We start from the raw sequence: 20,536 nt of genomic DNA, 5'->3' as shown, positions 1-20,536 counted from the left end.
CAAAGTTTGTTGAAACAAGTGAAGCTGATAGAAAACCATTGCACGAGAAACATCTTCCTTTAGTGTGTTGACGAGTCTTTAACATATGACGATTCGACCGCCAAACCAGTAGGACATCGTTTCCCGCTGGGCATACTACTGCATAATTAGATGAAATAATATGTAATAAAACTCGACTATTGCACTGACACCCATTCAGTCTCGGACAAAGAAATGGATAAACATGACCACGACATTGTAAATTCATTCGTATAGCAAAGTGTAAAAAAGTAATGAAATGTATTGTTCAACCTACTACGAATAAGTCTAAATTTTCAACTTCCGCATTATGTTTTATTGTTAAAGATCTCTACAACTGACAGGTGAATGTACGGCAATGAAAGACGAGTTACTTTGTATAAATTTGCGAAACGAAAACAATTACACAATATAATTTCAAGTTTTTAATATGCGCACATATCTGATCAATTGAAGCCATATCTGGTATGCCTAGTAGAAGAAGTGCGGTGTTTGCGTTTGCTCGATAATGCAGCATGCGAGACGTGCGCCTGCGTTTCCCGTTGTCAGGCTTCCGGCATCACCACCGAGACCGAGATCATCCTTTTTTGCGTGAAGCTGAAATTTCGTATAGAGCATATATCACACGAGTGAGCATTCATATGAAAAATGAAACCGGTTTGTAAGCCGTCGTAAAAAGCATGAGCTATTTTCAAAGAATTTCGTTAAAGAATGTATTTTAAAGTCAGAAAGCTAAACAACCAGAATGCAATCACCTCTACAAAGCGTTTAGATGTCTTCATTAGCCAAGGTAAACAATTCTTATGCAAAAAAATAATTTGGACACTTTCCCCCAATTGTTTTTGCAGCTTGTATGTTTACATTATACTTTTCAAAAATTTTAAGTTGTTTTAAAAGAGCACGATATAGCCAGTAGTGTGCTGACATAACATTAGCGCATACTATACATGTATTCTGTGGCAAGGCGTAAAAAAAATCCCCCCCCCAAAAAAAAAAATTCGAACTTTTTTATATCATATCAATGTATCGGTACTATAATGAGATGATTACAAAACAAGTAATGTTGGTTTTGTATTTTTCTAAAAATAAATCATGGTTCCTAATATATGTTTCAAAGGTCATTGTCAGTGTCCATCTCTGGAAGACATATTTATCAGCGTGAAGGTCACAGGTTTTGGGTAACACTGGAGTGAGATTTAATAATCCAATCATAGTTCATGCACCAATAATTACATGTATTAGCTGCTAGATCTATTTGACTGTGTTGCTTTTAAAGACACTTCAAACACATAAATGGTTTTATCAAGCGGATGAAATGAAAGCTAAGAGCCTTTATCAAGAGCACACAGAGGCAGACGACACTGGCTGGCCTGGGTGTGTATCGAACCAGCCACATATGGACTGCGAGTCCGACACTCAGTTGAGCTACGGCGGCTGCCTACTACACACCAGGCCTCGTATGGAAACCATGAAACACGTTTATTTTGAATAACCATATTTACTTCTAATTTCATATGCATTGGTCAGAAACACTGCCTTCTAAGTAGATTAGGATACACACAGCATGGACGTCTTGCTCTTTTGAGGGTTTCAGATCATTTTTCAGCACATAATAGGCTGTACATGGCAGCCAGTATATCTGGTGCAGGAAGAACTCAAATGGAATTAATGGCAAGTTTCTCATATCCAAGTTGGTCGAGCAGAGACTTACGAGAACAGGGGAGAGAACTGTGGGTAATCTGTAAAATCGAGCTCCATTGACCACCCAACCACACGGTGTCCCGCATCGTGACATAAATAAACGTGCTCATGAGTTAAACTACTATTTAACCTATGAAAGAAAAGCATCAGATAATAGACGCTTTCGTTTTCCTTGACTGTAATGGTGCATTACTAACAGATGCATCCACGTATCAAGTTACATAATTGGAATATAAGAAACACCCGATAAATTATGTTTGAACACAAACTTAAGCTAAGTCATTAAATTTCATGAACAATAGGTTCCAAAACTCTCATTTTGCAATAATGATGTAGAACCTATTAAGATGTATCCTTAATATAAGTATAACATTATTTATATAGAACATATTTAGTCAAGGACTCTACACAAGCTTAACCCAAGCCCAGGAAATTTTGAAATGTAGGTCAAATTAACGTTCTTTCTGTTAGGATATGTACTGACATAGATGTATAAAATCATTCATTTTCATACTTTTAACATGAAGATAGCTTGCGAAATGAACATAGCTTATAAAATATACTTAAATTTTAGTCAAAGTGAGTAAAATATGGATCACACTGATCAAAGTTTGTAATGAGGTTGTAGTCAAGATGCATCCCTTCACCAAGTTTCATGATTTCAGGTATAACGCGGTATGTATGGTGTGCAAGAAACCAGACCTAAACGCACAAAACCTTAACCAGGGATGTTTACTTCATGTACATGTATGTATAAAGTGGGTACCCTTATACTCAGTCCCATAAGGTAGGTGCTGCGAAACCCACATCTTTGCCTGTACGAGGCAAGAGTAGTAGAATGACCCCTTTACTAGAACTTACTTCCAAATGTGTTTAAACGTTAATATGCAACTGGATTTGATTAGCTGCTTGTCAGATGAATGTGACGTCAGGAATATGAATTCGACAGGTCGAAATACGCATCATGACTGATGAGGCGAAACAATGTGACCTGCTGGTTCATTGGGCGTGTCGATTCGGGAAAAACTTATTCTCGGGTTCTTTAAAGTTGCACAAGTAGTAAATGATTTTGTCTGGCGGGGCAGTAGTTTGTGACTAATAGCGTGTATGGCTGTAAAAATGCGTTATGACAGGTTAAGGGAATAATCTGAATGTGATACAATTTGGGTTGACAATTTTTCCAGTCAGGTTGATAAACTGTGTGGCTGGATAATTAAACTATGCTTATAAGATTATGATGACTGATTATGCAACGAGTGATAATTCAAAAATGAGTCTGACTGTATTATGAATCAGTGAAGCTTACGCAAATACCTTTTAATATAACAAATCAAAGCCAGTCAGGTAAAAGATTCCAGATGTTTCAACTGGATTCATTTCTGGTCAGAAAAGCGCCTTTTAATTTTTGAACCGATCAAGAAATTTAACAACTTTTGTGTTTGCAGGATAAATGCATTTTACTGGTTTGAATAATGAATCAAACATCCGACACCATGAAGTCATAATCACCAATTAAATGATCGATCCGTGTTCATTGAACATTTATATTTTTAATAAGGTCCTTGAAGGTCTGACAGTTAGCGAGCACCTGAGCTATATATTGTTAATCAACTGCTTATGAAATATTGCATTATAATCTGAAGGTATGTTTTGCGAAAAAAACAAAAAAAAAAAACAGAACTACTATTTTTCTCTTTAGGTAGTTTCTTATGATTCAAATTGTAAATGGTATGTGAAACCTGTCATTTTATTTCACTTTAGATCCGTAGCAAATTTCAATACAAAATTTAGAATAAACGACATAAATTGCTTACCACCAGACCACGGCCAATGATACTGTTAGGTCCTACTAGATTTGCTAAATGTTCATTTCTTGACTCAGCCACATGACCCGTTTCGTATTGGCGTACATTTCCAAAGTCACCCACGTGTCGCATTCTGAAATAATTTGGTATACTATGCAAGCAAAATACGTTTCTGTGTTATTAATGGAAATATACTCAGAACATTTTAAGACAAAAATACCGACATTGCCATGCGCTTGTCTGTATTAGATGACTTAGCAATTCTGCAGTGTTCTACTGTACAGACAAAACACAATATATTTAAAGACTTTGTCCAAAGAAATGTGTTTTATTTTTTTTAAAAACAACCGTAATATGTAAATACCTACCTTGAAATGTGAAGTTACTAAATAGATGTCTCTTCATTCTCTTTCAGTTGCAAGGCATTCGATAAAGAGATAATTCAATTACCGGTTAACCGCTTGTATAATATATCGATTCATAATAAAAAAAATAGGGGCGCATTGCTTTCAGACAACAATTCACCGTTAAAAGAATTGCAGTAAACTGATACATTATTGTGTAATAGCTTTGTTTAATGGTTCGCCACTACTTAATACAGGTTCTGCTCCAAAATAAATCGTTTAACCTCTTTCATAAAGCTATTCACCGACATTTAAATATCGGTTGGCTAATTTGGTGTGATACCCAGAAAAAGTATTCGCCGTCATTTAAAAGCACTGACCCGCTATCTTACTATACTATCAGAACGCACTGTTTCAAATAATGTCTTCAGGTGTTACGTAAAGCCTTACACAACTGATACAAATCTCGATTTTCTTAACCAAAGGAAGTATAGATGTGTTCCCTACGGAGCTTTCAAACAAGAATTATTTTTTTACAAATGATAAACATAAGTAATAAATACTTACCGTGATATAAACCTTTAAAAGACCCTAAGTGTTTACGTTTATCGAAGAAAGAAAAAAAACGAATGCGTTGTTTACTTCTGATAAATTTTACTTTTACGACGGAACATACTGTTATCGATTATCCGAGAAAATATGCAAATTTAAGCTTAAGATGACCATAGTGTGACAATTTTTATACTAGGAAAAAGAAGTGTGTTTAGTGGTAATAGTAATCATTGATGATGAAAGCGATCAAGAGAGAGAGAGAGGAACGGAACTGGGATATAGTTGACCTTAAATACAATATATACACTTCTCTCTTCCTGTGATTATTACAAGCAAGGTCCCAGTCCGTACAGTAAGCGCTTATTTATTAAAGGTAAGAATTTAATACTGGTTTGGTTTTGTTTGGTAACGCTTTGTTTGGAACAAGATATATGGCGGTCAGTATATCTGTGGAAGCCACTGTCAAGATTTCTCAAATCTCAAATTTCTCAAATACCCCGTTAGTCGAGACTCGAACGCAAGCGGACACAGGTTAGAAGTACGAGTGATCGGTAAAGGCAAGCACCTTAGATCAATCTGCCACCCGGGAGTACTAAGAATTTCGTACAAATATATATCTCGATTTTACGGTAATCATAATTTTTGACCAAAAGAGTAGAGTAGAGTAGAGTAGAGTGTAGTGTAGTGTAATGTAGTGTAAGGTGATAGTGTGTTTCTAAATATGCAAGTATTGCGTGTGTGTATTCACGCACCTGCCCTTTTCATTAGATAGTAGGGTGCGTGTTCTGATTGTAGAAGTATGCGTTGAATTGTAGAAGTATGTGTTGGATTCTAGACAAAATAGGTAGCATTACATTATCCCTTGTCCCCATAACTTTTCCACCCTTGTTCGCTATAAACACTCGACCTTTTGTCCATATAAGCTTTGGTCCCCATAAACACTTTGTCCACATAATACCATTTTCATTTTAAAATTTGGGCAATTTTCACTTTGGATTCTCCTTGTCCCCTATGTGGCACATCCATGTAACCTATGGGATAAAGTGAACTGCATTTGTTGCCCACGTGACACATAACATCTGCTGAAATTCTCAAAGCCTGTCACATATTATCTTACATTCAAGGACCAAAGCAACCTACATAAGCAACCGACCATTTAATTTGGTGGATAGGGTTGGCTTGCGAATTTGTTTTAGTATTTAGTAGAATTTTCTTGGTCGGATTTAAAAAGAACATAGTGTATTCATAATGGTATATTAGTTTAACAAAAACTATATGAAGGTAAAAGATAAAACAATATCTCAACTTAAACGAAAATCGCAGCCACTCACCTACCGCTGAAGATTAATTGGCCAGCCACTAAATGTCTCATTTTTTGAAATTATGAATTTATATGCCGATGGTCGTCCCAGTTATTTGACTAAGTTCTACTATCTCTACGTAACAAAGCATGGCGACACCAGTGAATGTCATGTCTGCTAACTGCTCCGCGTATTTTATTGTACTGAAAAACTGTGCATAAAACTGAACCGTTTATTTATAACTTGACCTTCGACTTTTTTCTACTAACTCTTGGGCTAGGCGGAAAATATGGGGTCGTACCTCTCATACGTCGCTACTAAAGTTGCCAAATACAATACTAACTTAGATATGAGATAATAAAAAAGCGTGACAGTGAGACGATTGACTTAGCACATCATATATAATCAGAGTCATTAATATTGTCACTTACCACGCGTGGCTTAACATTAATTGTTTCATTTATGGTTATTACGACTCTCTGGTTTTAAACTAAGTAATAGAAAAGAGCGAAAACCAGCAAGTTTGAAAAAATTCAACAAATAATTTATATCCCTTGAATATAAAGAGAAGGTTTATAAAGTACTTACAGTGTTGCAATTGAAATCCCAAATAGTCTAAAAAGTTATATAACCATTCCTAATGAGAAAAGCTCTAATTAAATCCTATTGGTGTTGGAACTGAAATCCAATGCTGAATATGTCGATGTGCCTCTAGTAGCCTGTGACGTGGAGATGTGCCAACAGCCTTTGGATGAATCGCAATAATATAACCCAGGATGTCCTTGACAGAATTCGCTAATAATTCCAGTTAATGTTTCTATTAGGACAGAATTTTTTAGTACTAGTAACAAGATTGAAATTTTCTCTAAATTGTATTAAGAGTAAGTTTTGATTAAATTGTATTAGAAGTAAATTGATAAATTATATTGGAAGCAATTTTCTGCTAAAATATATAGAGATTGAATCCATTTATTTGTGTTACAATTATATACTACTATTCAACAAAGATTACGCTATTATGATCAAGTACGAACCGTCTTATACGCATATTGCTTGTATCTCAGACTCAGAAAAAAGTACATTCATTAGGTTACGTAAATAGACGAGCTAGACAGATTCCATAGATTTTTCTAGAGGGCAAATGTGCTGATCTTGCAGAAGTACCTACGTAATAATGTACATAGACCTAGACGATAATCTGTAAGAGACTACGAAGCCTCACTTTGAGATTCTGTCTTAAGAAACTGGTATATAAAGCCCCAGCAACAGGCTGACACCAGTTTTGCTGGCCAGAAGCTCAAACAGGCTTTGTCTTTTGCAGGTAAGATAACCGTCTATGTACAGTTTTTCATAGTATAAGACTTTTTAGTGTCATAAGAATTTTTAGTGTTATAAGAATTTTTAGTGTTAAGATGTTAACCTAACATCAGTATGTTTAAACATTAGATAATTTTAATATTTCTTTGCTATTCTTTAATATAATGTATCGGAAAGTTTAATTGTTTGAAGAACTCATATTTACTTATAATTGTATTATTGATTATAGTAAAAGTAACGTTCGCTACCAACTTCATACTCAGTAATGGTTAATTTGGAAATAAAATACTCTTTAAATAATAGAGTTTAATATGCTGACATTTTAGAATAAATTCAGTAAAATATATTTCAATTACGGTATTAGTCTGAAATATTGAATTTTAGATTCTTTTGCTATTGTGAATTTATTCGATATTTAATTATCTGTATTACATTCTAAACGACAGTTATTATACAAGTATAATGTTGGTAAGTGAAAGAATATCGTAGTTTTATATGTATTTCTTATATCCGTAAATTGAGCTTGTGTAGTTTGATATTGAAATGTAAGTTTATATGTTGAGTATTTCAATAAAGTTTTGCTGGCCAGAACCTCAAACAGGCTTTATCTTTTGCAGCTCGATCCCGAGTACCTTCAATTCCCCAAGAATGTAGTCACGTCTTCATCATCGAGTGACACTTACATCAAATGACTTGAACTTCCTTTCTTTTCGCTCTCTCTCTCTCTCTCTCTCTCTCTCTCTCTCTCTCTCTCTCTCTCTTAATTGAGAACGGATTGACTTAGAGTTTACGAAGCAAAACTCTTCGTAAAATTTCTGTCCAAGAATATTTTTGAAGAGCTCTTTATATTTCCAGTGAATAATAATTTGAATAAATAATTCCACCCAAATCAAAGACAGAACTCACAATACGATTGACTCTAAGATATTAAAGCAAGAATGAGTCATTTTTTGCCAAGATTATAAAATCCTCTACCCATCCTAGGTCACATTTAGCAATTTTTGAAAATGTCCCACGATATGTACTAAAAACGTAACACAATCACGGCAAATCTCGCTTGTACCTAAATTAATTGTCACATTCGCATCACTGAGTCGATCAAAGAATTTCCAATAGGTTTCCAAGTGATCTTTCCGGGTGTGGTTGTAGATGTTAATTCATCCATCTTGAAACAAGTGGTCATACTCACACAAAGCTGTTTTAGTTCACTCTTTTCTTGCAGCTTTAGATGTAAACATTTCGGGTCCAGATTATCCAATACTTCTGAATTTCGAACACTGGTTAAACGAAGGTCACTACAATACGATTGCATGCCGTCATTTAAATCCTGCCTGTATGGGACAGGCACAACTAAATCGAATGAATTATTAACAGGGCTATCACGATCAACATATTCCATTAGCATATTTATATGGCAAAGCTGTTTCCGTATCCTCCTATCTGGAGTTTTAATGATATAATTTCAATCACTTACTTTCATTTCAAATGTATAAGGACCATATTACTTAGCCTGACTCCATCACGCGGCCGAAAACTCCTTTCCTTTATACTTATGTCATACCTTAATTTGATTTTTGACTTAGTACAGTGACAATTAGTTCTTGCTTAAATACAAATAAAATTAATCTTAAAATAAAATATATAATCGTAGACCAAAATTAGCTTTGTAATATGTTGTTTACAAAACCAAAGACATTAGTCAGGTAAGCCCAAACTTCCAACCTCATTTCTGGACAAAGGTCAATCACACAGTACAAAATGAAATATACATTAATATCTCTTCTACCATTGACCAATTTGACAGAGAATACGATTGAATAATTGCGAAGGATACATATTTAGAAATACATTTCTGATTCATAAAATTACATCACATAACTTATAATGCAGTACAATATTGTATTCATCGAAAATAATCTGAATACACTAATTCTGTTTTATCTTGACGACGGATAATTTGACACGATTTCAAAATTTTTAATGAATTATTTCAATGAAAATGAGGTAATTCCGATTTTGTAAATATCGTAACGATACTAATGGGAGAGAGAGTTTGTCCCCATGGCTTGTGACAAAGAAAATAAGGAATTTTTCATGGCATCATATAATTGTTCTTTATTGGTGCCTAAATTTTGCTCTTTTGTCAGTATCTTCAATTTACTTGTCGTGTGATGTATTTTGCACTTTAATCCCTAAATGCTACATCAATATAAACTTGTATGTGGTTTTCTGTTATGACATTATGTCACAAACTACCTAAGTATAACAAAATATGCAGAAAAGTACAACTCTCAGCTGTCTCTCTTGAACGTTATTAATGTCCGTAACAGATTTTATACCATGACAAGTTTAATGCAAAAGGTATTTGTTAAGTTAGAAGGAAATGGAAATAGCTCCTCCTTGTTGCTTTCAGCCAGTCAGATTGGAGTGAGCAATCAATCTCTCTCTCTCTCTCTCTCTCTCTCATAAAAGTGATACAGTGAACAAGGGTTATCTCTGACACAGGTAAATATGACAGATATAATCCATTTCTTTTATCTGTTTACATATGAGAATATATTTGGCGTAACGGTATTTTCTCTTCAATGACTGTAATAAACGCTATTTTAGTCAATCTCATGAAGAACTTTCATAACAATTTCACAAGAAACAAATCTGCTTTGAAGTAATCTACACAAAATAATTAACGTCAGTAATATATAACGTCAGCAGCAAGATGATGCTATCAAAGCAAAATAACATTGTAAGTAGTGAAGTGGGGCACTATAGGGTCTATGGGAATTAGCATTAAAAACACCCCTGGGTCGATATAGGGTCTATGTAAATTTAACATGGAGAAAAATCGTGGGTCGATATAAGGTCTATGGGAATTAGCATTACAGACTTAACCTGGGTCTGTATAGGGTCTATGTAAATTTAACATTAATCACCCTGGGTCCGTATAGGGTCTATGTAAGTAGTGAAAGGGGCCACCCTACGTACAATGGGAATTAGCATTACAGAGACCCCTGGGCCACTCTACGTACAAGGGAAATTTAACATGGAGAAAAATCGTGGGCCACTCTACGTACAAGGGGAATTTAACATGGGGAATAGAGTTTGGGTCTGTCTAGGGACTAGGGGAATTTAACATATGGAAATTGAACATGGTGGGTCTGTATAGCGTCAAGGGGAATTTGAACATGGTGGGATTGTCTAGGGACAATGATGGTAGAGGGTCAAACACAACAGAGACAGAAACATACATACACTAGTACAAGCGTGAGATTTATATATAAAGCATTACCAAGACCTGAAATCTTGCTGGGGTGTTCACAAATTTGCATAATTGTAATGATGCTATAAATAGCTATAATCAAGGAAATGCTCAACGACAAAATGGATGTGACTAAAAGTAACGCTAAAATGACGAAATTGTCCCAGAATTTAACGGAAAATAAACATATCCCCGAAAATTAAGTTACAATGGTTTAGACTAAAATGGATAAAATTAGTAACTACTTACAATATCAACTTTTGTGACGATCGTCGATAAATACCTATGTATCTATAATCAGCTGAAATTCCTATGAAATCCCACTATCTATTTATAGCTCCAACTTGTGGGTTTTTCCTTTGGAAAATCCCACTATCTTTTTATAGCCTCAGCTTGAGTGACGTTCCTGTTTATGAATTCTAGTATATATGTATAGCTACAAAATGTGGAAATCCCCAAGTCGATATTTATAGTCTCAAAATTTCCAGCGTCAGTGACGTCACTGTACTGAACACTAGGGATAAAATATCAACAGTGTTGCAAGTGGCTGACCTGAATACGCGCTACTGTAGGTAGGTAGGTAGAGTGTATCTGATAGGGATAAAGTGAGTTTTACACGGACAAACAGAGACCAATAGACACACACAACGTACACACACACAAACACACAAACACACACACACACACACACACACACACAACGTACGCGCGCCGACATACTCACACACACACACATACTCACACACACACACACACACACACACACACAGAAACACACAACGTACGCGCGCAGACATACTCACACACACACACATAAACACACACACTATAAAATAGATAAAATTAGTAACTACTTACAATATCAACTTTTGTGACGATCGTCGATAAATACCTATGTATCTATAATCAGCTGAAATTCCTATGAAATCCCACTATCTATTTATAGCTCCAACTTGTGGGTTTTTCCTTTGGAAAATCCCACTATCTTTTTATAGCCTCAGCTTGAGTGACGTTCCTGTTTATGAATTCTAGTATATATGTATAGCTACAAAATGTGGAAATCCCCAAGTCGATATTTATAGTCTCAAAATTTCCAGCGTCAGTGACGTCACTGTACTGAACACTAGGGATAAAATATCAACAGTGTTGCAAGTGGCTGACCTGAATACGCGCTACTGTAGGTAGGTAGGTAGAGTGTATCGGATAGGGATAAAGTGAGTTTTACACGGACAAACAGAGACCAATAGACACACACAACGTACACACACACACACACACACACAAACACACAAACACACACACACACACACACACACACACACAACGTACGCGCGCCGACATACTCACACACACACACATACTCACACACACACACACACACACACACACACACAGAGAAACACACAACGTACGCGCGCAGACATACTCACACACACACACATAAACACACACACTATAAAATAGATAAAATTAGTAACTACTTACAATATCAACTTTTGTGACGATCGTCGATAAATACCTATGTATCTATAATCAGCTGAAATTCCTATGAAATCCCACTATCTATTTATAGCTCCAACTTGTGGGTTTTTCCTTTGGAAAATCCCACTATCTTTTTATAGCCTCAGCTTGAGTGACGTTCCTGTTTATGAATTCTAGTATATATGTATAGCTACAAAATGTGGAAATCCCCAAGTCGATATTTATAGTCTCAAAATTTCCAGCGTCAGTGACGTCACTGTACTGAACACTAGGGGATAAATGGCAACAGTGTTGCAAGTGGCTGACCTGAATACGCGCTACTGTAGGTAGGTAGGTAGAGTGTATCTGATAGGGATAAAGTGAGTTTTATAGGGACAAACAGAGACCAATACACATACACACACACACACACACACAACATACGCGCGCAGACACTCACACACACACACACACACACACACACACACACACACACAGAGGGAAGAGGAAAAAACAAACCCCAAATATACTATCAACACAGAAGGGAGATAATGCAAACCCCAAATAAACTATCCACACAAACGTACGCGAACGCATACAAACCCCAAATATACTATCAACACAGAGTGAAGAAGAAAAAGTTTTTTGAAAGCACCTAAGCCCTCACCTGCAATGACCAACTCTGCCAAACACCTACACCCCACCCCTCCCCACCCCCACTCCCAACACTACAAAACCCATTTAACCCGTTATTTTATGGCATCAGTGTGTGATTTAGGAAACATCAAGACACAAAATGATGGATGAATAGACTGACTATTGTTTACCGACTTGCATGCCTAAAGAGCGTGCGTGAAGGAAAACATCCTTCCATTTCAATTCTAACTAAAACATGATCCAGAGGGATAGAGAGAGGTGAAAGAGCACAATTTCATAAAGTGTGAGTAAAAACCAAAACACGCCATCCTTATTATACAATGTCAAGACCAAGAGACACTTACGTTTTCTTTCTGGTCTATTCTCTTTTAGAAGGTAGTATGAAATTTCACATCAGGGCCAACGCATCGGCTCACCTTGTCAATTTTTTCCATTTCCATGTCTTTACTGGCACAAGTTCTTCATCATCTTCAATTTCTTCTTCTTCTGAATCCCTCTTCTCTGTTTCGTCTTGTTTTTGTTTCTTCTCTTTTCTCGTAGGGCACTCTGAATTCCAGTGTCCTTTCTCCTGACAACGATATTAGGTATCTTGACTTTTGTCTCTCTTTCTTAGACGAAGCAGGTATTCTGGAGATAAATACCCATTTACCTTTGCAGATATAGCAAACTTCATTAGCACTTACACACTTTCGTTTGACTCTCATCAAATCAACGACCAAAAGAGTAAGCTTTGTTGCCACTTTCGCATGTGAATTATGCTTTCGTATGACTTTTAGCAAATATTTGACCAGCAGGTCGATCTGTGCTGACTCTTCCATCTTCTTGATCGTTTGAGAGCGGAATGAATACTCTGACGCTAAGACACTCTCCTTATATACAGAGACCTGCCGCGTATGTAACCTAGTCAAATGTAATTTTGCAATAAGAAGAAACGATTTCATTGATGAAGTAAAAGGCAATGATGTACCGTATCGCCTCACACAAAACCTGAAGTGTTAGTTCAAATCCGTGTCAGCGATTTCGAAGACGACATAACTGGGCTTTAATCAATGCTCTCCAATATGCCACAAAACCACGAGTCCTGATTCACGACAAAAGAAATTTCGTTCGGTCCATAAAAAATAGTATCACATCTGAGAAACGCAAAAACGAACTTCCAGAAAAACTGAGAACGACGGCTTACACCTACAACGTAAATGTATGAGTTCAAGTAGTGCGTAAAACTTAGTCAAATTAAATTTTTATAGTCAAGACGAAACGATCTCTTTTCGAAGAAGAAAGCAGACACCAAACGACAATGGCGATCCGTGTCACACAACACTTTTCAAAATGTGTATTATCAGAGGTTTGTTCTAGCGATCTGCACGGTTAAATTAAATGTTGATGTATTTTGCAATAAGACGGACACAATTTCCATGGGATCGCCCATGCTACAATTGTTCGTGCATTAGTTTAATTTTTAAAAAATTTTTTTTTATATAAATCGCCTATAGGATAGACCCAGTAAAGCATGGCCATTCTCGTCACTGTCTGAATAGCTACTCAAGTCAATTCGAAGCGAACGCGGTAAGAAAATAAGTATAGCCAATGAAATGGCTTACAACGGGTGATGCATTGTTTTGTTCTAGGACTGTGTGGCATAATAATCCCTATGTTCTTGCGTTGTTACCATTACAGTGCAGACACTGAAATGTGAACTTACAAGCCCTCTTTGAGTGTGTGTGTTGTACCATTTCCTCTTACCACATCAAACTACTGAGCGTCACAGTAATGGTTCGCGTTTTCAAGCTGGCCATTTCTTTATATCTCACTTAAACATTTTGACATAAACACTCACACTCACATCGGTAGAGTCAGAACAGACGTGTTACAGTATTGAGGGGCATGTTATCTTTTTTTTTCAAACTAATAAATTTGGGGTTTGTATGAAGTAAAGAACCGAAAGTACAGTGAAACTCAAGGATGATGACCCAATCTGTCTCTCTATTGATGCGTGTATTTATTTAAGAAGAAATATGACCTCTAAAACACAAAGAGATACGGCAAGCATGATTAGATTAAACACAACGATGTTTTTTCCTTCACGCCCGTGTAATTTAGAGTTTCAATCGTCTTTGAAGACAAACTTGGTCTCCTTTTGTAGGGCTTGAAATAATAAAAAAGCTGAAAAATCTTAAGCACTTTGCTATAGATAATTTCATCAACAGACTAAACAACATAAATACCGTTACAACAATAGAAAGCCTTAAATCTTCTATCAAAAAGAAATGCATGAAAAAAATTAAAGATTAACGATAACTAACCAATCAAACCGAATTTAACAAAGGAAAGGTAGGCGAATGTACTCTGCCATGCACCATCAGCTTGAAAAAAATTATAAACAAAGAGAAACCTGAATTCAAAATTCAGTTGTTTTTTTTTTCTTCAAAATTATTTCGTTTCTTTTTTTTTTCTTTTTTTTTTTTGGAACAAATCTAAGCACTAATATAGAGTGGAAAAGGGAAAATGCACATACAAGCTTTGATATTTCTGAAAAAATGAGGGGATATTCGTAACGTTCATAACCACCTACATATGCTTGGACTTGTCTGTGACTTATCCACAAAACAAGATGTACATATTTCTGGTCAAGCTGCAAGTGTGTGCGTGTTTTTGAAAATGGTAAAACTTGGATATACAATTTTCTCGTGACACTTATAAAGTGAAGAGTCTGTGCAAGTGTCAAAAGCCAAAGTCATATAAGTTTTGTATTTTGTACGGCTTGTAAAGATTTCCACTTTAGGAAATGTGAAGTATCACAAGTTATTATCACAAACAGAAGTGGAACATAGGGGCTTGCAAGAAAGAAAATGACCCAGACAGTTGGTGTCATCAAGAGTGCTAGAGACGGTACCCGAACTTGCTTGCTTGCTTACTTGAATTAAAGTGATTTTCGCTCTAATGGAGCATGTATCACTGGTTTAATAACGCACCGCGTGATTTTTAATTACTCCTGGGGAAGGAAAGAGAGCCTCATCCCCCAGGCTTTTATGTACTCACAGACTATTTTTAAATTTAGCCACTCAGGTGTAGGACTAACTAGTCCTTAACAACCTGACTGAAAGGCTTTACACATGAGTGGGAATTGTCTCACCACACACTCATTTTTTATGTCCGAGCGTGGTAAAGGAGGAAAAAAGGTGCTCAGCAAGACAGCCATGGATGTTAAGTACTCACCGAAACGCTAGCCCGTACTTATTTCAAATCAAGTCGTGTCACCAAAAAAAGACGACGTGTACGACATCAAAGGCATTGTCAAACGCAGAATGCCTCAATGCTAACTGGCTAGGTCTGCATTTCTTGCTCCCGCTGCTGTTGCTTATATTTCTTCCCTCCACACCGAGTTCTGGGCCTAATTCGTTTAATTTCGTTGTACCCGAACTTACATTATCCATATTATCACCAACAAAAAAAACCAAAAACGCACAGACCTAAAAGAAACACTCACTCACTTTTTTTACAGAACATTACTATTTGTAAAATTATGATAAGCGACGGAAACGAACAACTTAGAGTCACACTTTCTAACCAAGATAAAGAAATCATGTGCTGATAGACTCACTTCTGTATTTTTTCTTCTTACTGACTAACATATCATAGGCAATGGAATGTTATTTCTTTTCGAGAGTATGGGGTAGCCCTGAAATTATTTTTTGGGAACTTGACGCTATGGCGATCGCTTAGGTTATAAGATGGCGGCCTCCTCTGATGACAGGCTTTCTCACAGGATAAGGTCTGCTTCTTCGGAAAAGAGAAGAAGAACTCTTTGGTGTCGATACGACAATCGACAAAGCCTCTGTCAGGTTCATGCTGCTGCTGTTGCTGCTCTCTCTGCCGTTTATGAAGTCTGTACTTCTCCATCCATTCTTCTTTCTCCTTCTTGAATTCCTCCTTGAAGAGCTCTTCTTTCAGGTCTTCAGTGACTTTCAACATTATGTTATTGTCTATCTCTTCAGGTCTCGGTATCAGACTTGTCATGACCCTATGCAAATTCACATAGGCTTCGTTCAACTTGGCTAATCTTGAGCACATCTTCGTAGCAAGATAAGTTAACAATGGATGGGCAGACTGGAGACTGCCCCGTTTTATGGTCAAAGCGCGGACGTGAAGGAAAACATTACTACACGGTTTTCGAGCCGGAACGTTCAAATAGTGTTATGGGAGGGATAGAGAGAAGTCAAAGAGCATGAATCAAGATTCCTATAGCCAAATAAACCACAAAGGCATTTTTTTCTTCAAAACACAACATTTTTTTTATTCATACTAACAAACAACTCTAACATTTTTTAACAATAATCCAACACTATAACATCAAACATTTTTTTCAAATACCAAACATTTTTTTCAATTCACACTCTACTTTAAACATGGCTGACAACGTTGTGAATGAAATTGTGATTTCCACTGTTGGAAGTCATTAGGCCATTGATGGACACTACGTTTCCTAGTTAGAGACAAAATATAAGCATACTGGTCACAAAACCATCGATCTACTTTCACATCGTTTCTTGAAGAAGAACGAGGATCAAAATGAGTCACTAAATGTTCTAAGGAATAGCCCAGACTGCGATGATGCAGAAAATACACACAGTACTGTTCACACACCAAGGAATCTGTGCCTTGTAATTTCACATTATTGAATCGTGTGGTCTAAGCATTTCTTCTCATAAAGTCGATGATATCGTCTTCCAAAAGGGGCAATCCGTACGAATCGAAATATTTCACACATCCTTCTTGAGGAAAGTAAACGGCTACCCAGTGGGTTCCTGTCTTCCGTGTTAATGACATAAGCTTGATGGTTTTGAGGTTTGCGATGAGGGAGTTCATCTTTAGCACAGACGACAGGATTCCAAGAAGCAGTGTACGAACTGTGGTTCAAAAGGTAATAAAGTTCTCAGGTATCCATTTTTTTTTTTTTTTTTAAGTCATCAATTCGATCCTGACTTTCTGCTTGAAAATGTCTGACAAGTAACCGTTTTCTTCGCCTTGTCTCCCAACTCTAATCCAACAGAGCTTCGATGCGATGGATCTCCTGAGTTGTTAATGGAGGACAATAATGTTCACGCAAGCCTTTATACCACTGTTGTAACACGTCTTCTTCCGAGATGAGACTCCAAGCTTCGTCCAGATATTCGTCCAATTTTTCTTCTTGACTCAGCATTAGGTATTTATCGTGTTGAATTTGACTGGGATGATCGTTATGACATCCATAGCAATCTTTCTTGATCAATTCCTTAATTTTTTTCTGTCAAGACTATAGCATAACAGGAAACTATATGTGATTCTTGTTCTGGCCATCTAGACTTCATCATGATGACTTCTTCGTCTTTGTCTTGGGGTTCTCCTTCCTCAGGATCTTCACATTCCAAGTCCAAAGAATCCCTACTATATAAACATTGATAAAAGTCTTCCATGACTTCTAATAGTGTAGAATGACTTCTCACAAACTGTTGGTTTATATCGTATTGTCAAATTCAGCATACACGAGGACATTCACCGTATTATCTGCGCGTAGATTTTCTGCAAACTGAAATTCCACACGCATCTGGCCGGATTTTATAGGGTGAAAATGTCACTCGTCGCTGTCTTGACTTACAATTCGTTAGAGAACCGTTTTCGAAAATGGAGTTTCACTGTAACTTTCCCTTTGGAGAAGGGAATATTTTGTCCCAGATCTCCTTTTATAGCAATGTTGACAGTGTCTAAATACGACTTACTGACGGGTAAATAGTGAGGATGTACAAATTCACGGTGTACGTGATAGGTGTTTGCACCTTCCTGGTCATTGTTTGTGGTACTATCCACTTTGAAAGGAATGACACGCAGTAACGGCACAGAGGTGTGTCCCACCACATTGTACTCCACCACATCGGAATACACAAAGATCAAATTAAGTCCTTGGTTCAGTTCTACCGGGTTTCCAAAAGCTCTGTAAAAATCCATATTACTTTTGATCTTGGGGCTCATATTGTTTGCGACCATTTCTGCATGTCCACCCAAAATTTCAAACAAACTACCATTGAACCTGAGGGACAATGTGTCCGTATCTTGAAATTTGATCACGAGACGATGAGCCACTTTATGGTACTCAATCTTCACACTTTTTTTGGCTCTGTTCAGTGCTTTGCCAAAGGTTAAGTTGAACCTGTCCGCAATAGTGTCCACCAAATGTTCACCACTAAAATAATAACGTGAAGGAATTTTCAAGGTGTAGATAATGAAGGCTGGATTGCTTTCTGCTCTTGTGTCCCCTAAAAACCCAATTTTGTTGATTTCTTCCTCCAATTGGGCATTCAGGATTTCCACCTCGAAAGTGTTTTGCTTTTCGGTGATGTTTTTGATTTGTGTTGGGTGAATGATTTCCACTAAAGCCACTTCCCAATGGGCTTCGTGATCTAACTGGATGGTCTGAGGTAATTTGACCGTGTAACAGCACAACATGTTGTTGGGAAACACCTCCATGGAACTGTCACTGGGTAAGGTTAAGTAAAATTGGTTGTTATTGCTCATAATTCCAGAGTTTTGTGGCTCTCCGAGGCGATACTGGAAGTCAGAGGAGTGTCTCCGCCCAAAATGGATTTGTTGTTGGAGTGGTGGCTGGCACTGACACTGGACACAAGGTTCCCGTGGTTCTCGTTCGAGGAGAATTTCAGGGAGGGATTAGGAAGCAGGTAACCGATGTAACTGCTCAATACAATGGTCCACAATTGTTTGTCTCCTTGTTGCAAACTCAAATTGGCGATGGCTGCCCCGATGACACAATACACCACGAAGATTTGGCAGAAAAAGACGATTTGCGTTTTAGGCACACGTTCTCTATACCTCACCCACAAGGGTTGTTTTTGTAAATCTTGCAGAGAAGAATTGGGTGAAGGAGTGATCGCAGTAGCTGAATCTGTGTGAAAGGGAATGATGGTCACTTCTTTTTATAGTCGATGACGTGCGAAACGTCGATCCAAGAATGATAACTGGTCGGATATCCCTTCCAACGTACTTTGACTTCTTTGACACGTCGTTTGCCCACTTTACGGTTTCTGCCAGTTAGCACTCCACCCACCTCGAGAACACAAATAACATCTAGTCAACAGCCGACTATACCTAACAAACAACCCGTCCCGGAAAGAGTGGTGGCAAAACAAAGGGCCAATTATGTTAGACAAACGGTATGGCAAACTCAAATGTAATTATCGGAGGCACTACGTTCTTTTCTCACTCCGATACTACAGGCAATCTCAGCTGAAAGAACAACCACAACAACAATAACAGCGACAGACACCATAGCAGCGGATTTGAAACTATCTACCTCAACTGAAGAATTAGTATCAGAACCAGAAAAGGAAATTGAGGCGGTTGAGGAGGAGGAAGGGGACGCTGACCCTCGTTGAAAAGTACACCGAAATGGGGCTAGATCAAGCATTGTATGACGTCAACATAGCAGGGCAGTTTATTAGAGCCATACAATACGTTGCCTACAAATCTCTAGACACCTTTAAACCAAGACCTTCTCAATGGGGATTAGGGTCAGAGTTCTTCCCCAATTCTACAGACAAACCTACACTGGATACCCCCTCAGTCAACTGGTAGAAGCCGCTGCTTACATTACCGCCCATCATGGCTACGCATTTCCTGATATCAAGAATCATGAGACTAGGAGTGCGGGAAAGAACGTGAAAGCAAAAGAGAGACGTGTTACCTTCTAACAGAAAAAACAGCCTTTTTTAGGGCTCCAAAAGATTGCTTTTTATTAACTAGGGAACCATATTTGACTTGGTATCCCTCCTTGACTAACTATTCTCGAAACAAACCTGACCCATTGGAACACTGCAACAAACTTAACTTTTTAAACCTAACAGTGACCAAACTGGTATATGTCGCTTAGACATAATAATTTAAAAAACATCAGTATGGCTATTTTTATGTACACTAAGTACTAATATTAGACAGATATGTTAGGAAATTTAACAGACTCGTTAGATTTGAACTAATTGCACAGATGGTTAACACATTATTGGTACTTATTATTGTCGATTAGCAAAAAACGGGACTTGATTTGAAATAAGTACGGGCTAGCGTTTTGGTGAGTAC

The 20,536-nt window shown here is 37.2% G+C and overlaps 1 long non-coding RNA gene across 1 annotated transcript; it reads right to left on the bottom strand.

Annotated features, from left to right (window-relative positions):
- Window positions 1-319: 319 nt before the first annotated feature.
- Window positions 320-3,657, bottom strand: LOC149801302 (uncharacterized). The gene is made up of 2 exons (XR_016420627.1): window positions 3,534-3,657; window positions 320-615 (listed from the first exon to the last, which is right to left on the bottom strand). It is a non-coding gene; the product is annotated as an uncharacterized LOC149801302 (long non-coding RNA).
- Window positions 3,658-20,536: the final 16,879 nt, after the last annotated feature.

Source organism: Sinohyriopsis cumingii, chromosome 4 (assembly GCF_028554795.1).
Source record: "Sinohyriopsis cumingii isolate HCF-2022 chromosome 4, ASM2855479v2, whole genome shotgun sequence".
Classification (NCBI taxonomy): Eukaryota; Metazoa; Mollusca; class Bivalvia; order Unionida; family Unionidae; genus Sinohyriopsis; species Sinohyriopsis cumingii.
The sequence above is the reverse complement of the archived record's forward strand: the minus strand, read 5'-3'. Positions and strand labels throughout refer to the sequence as shown.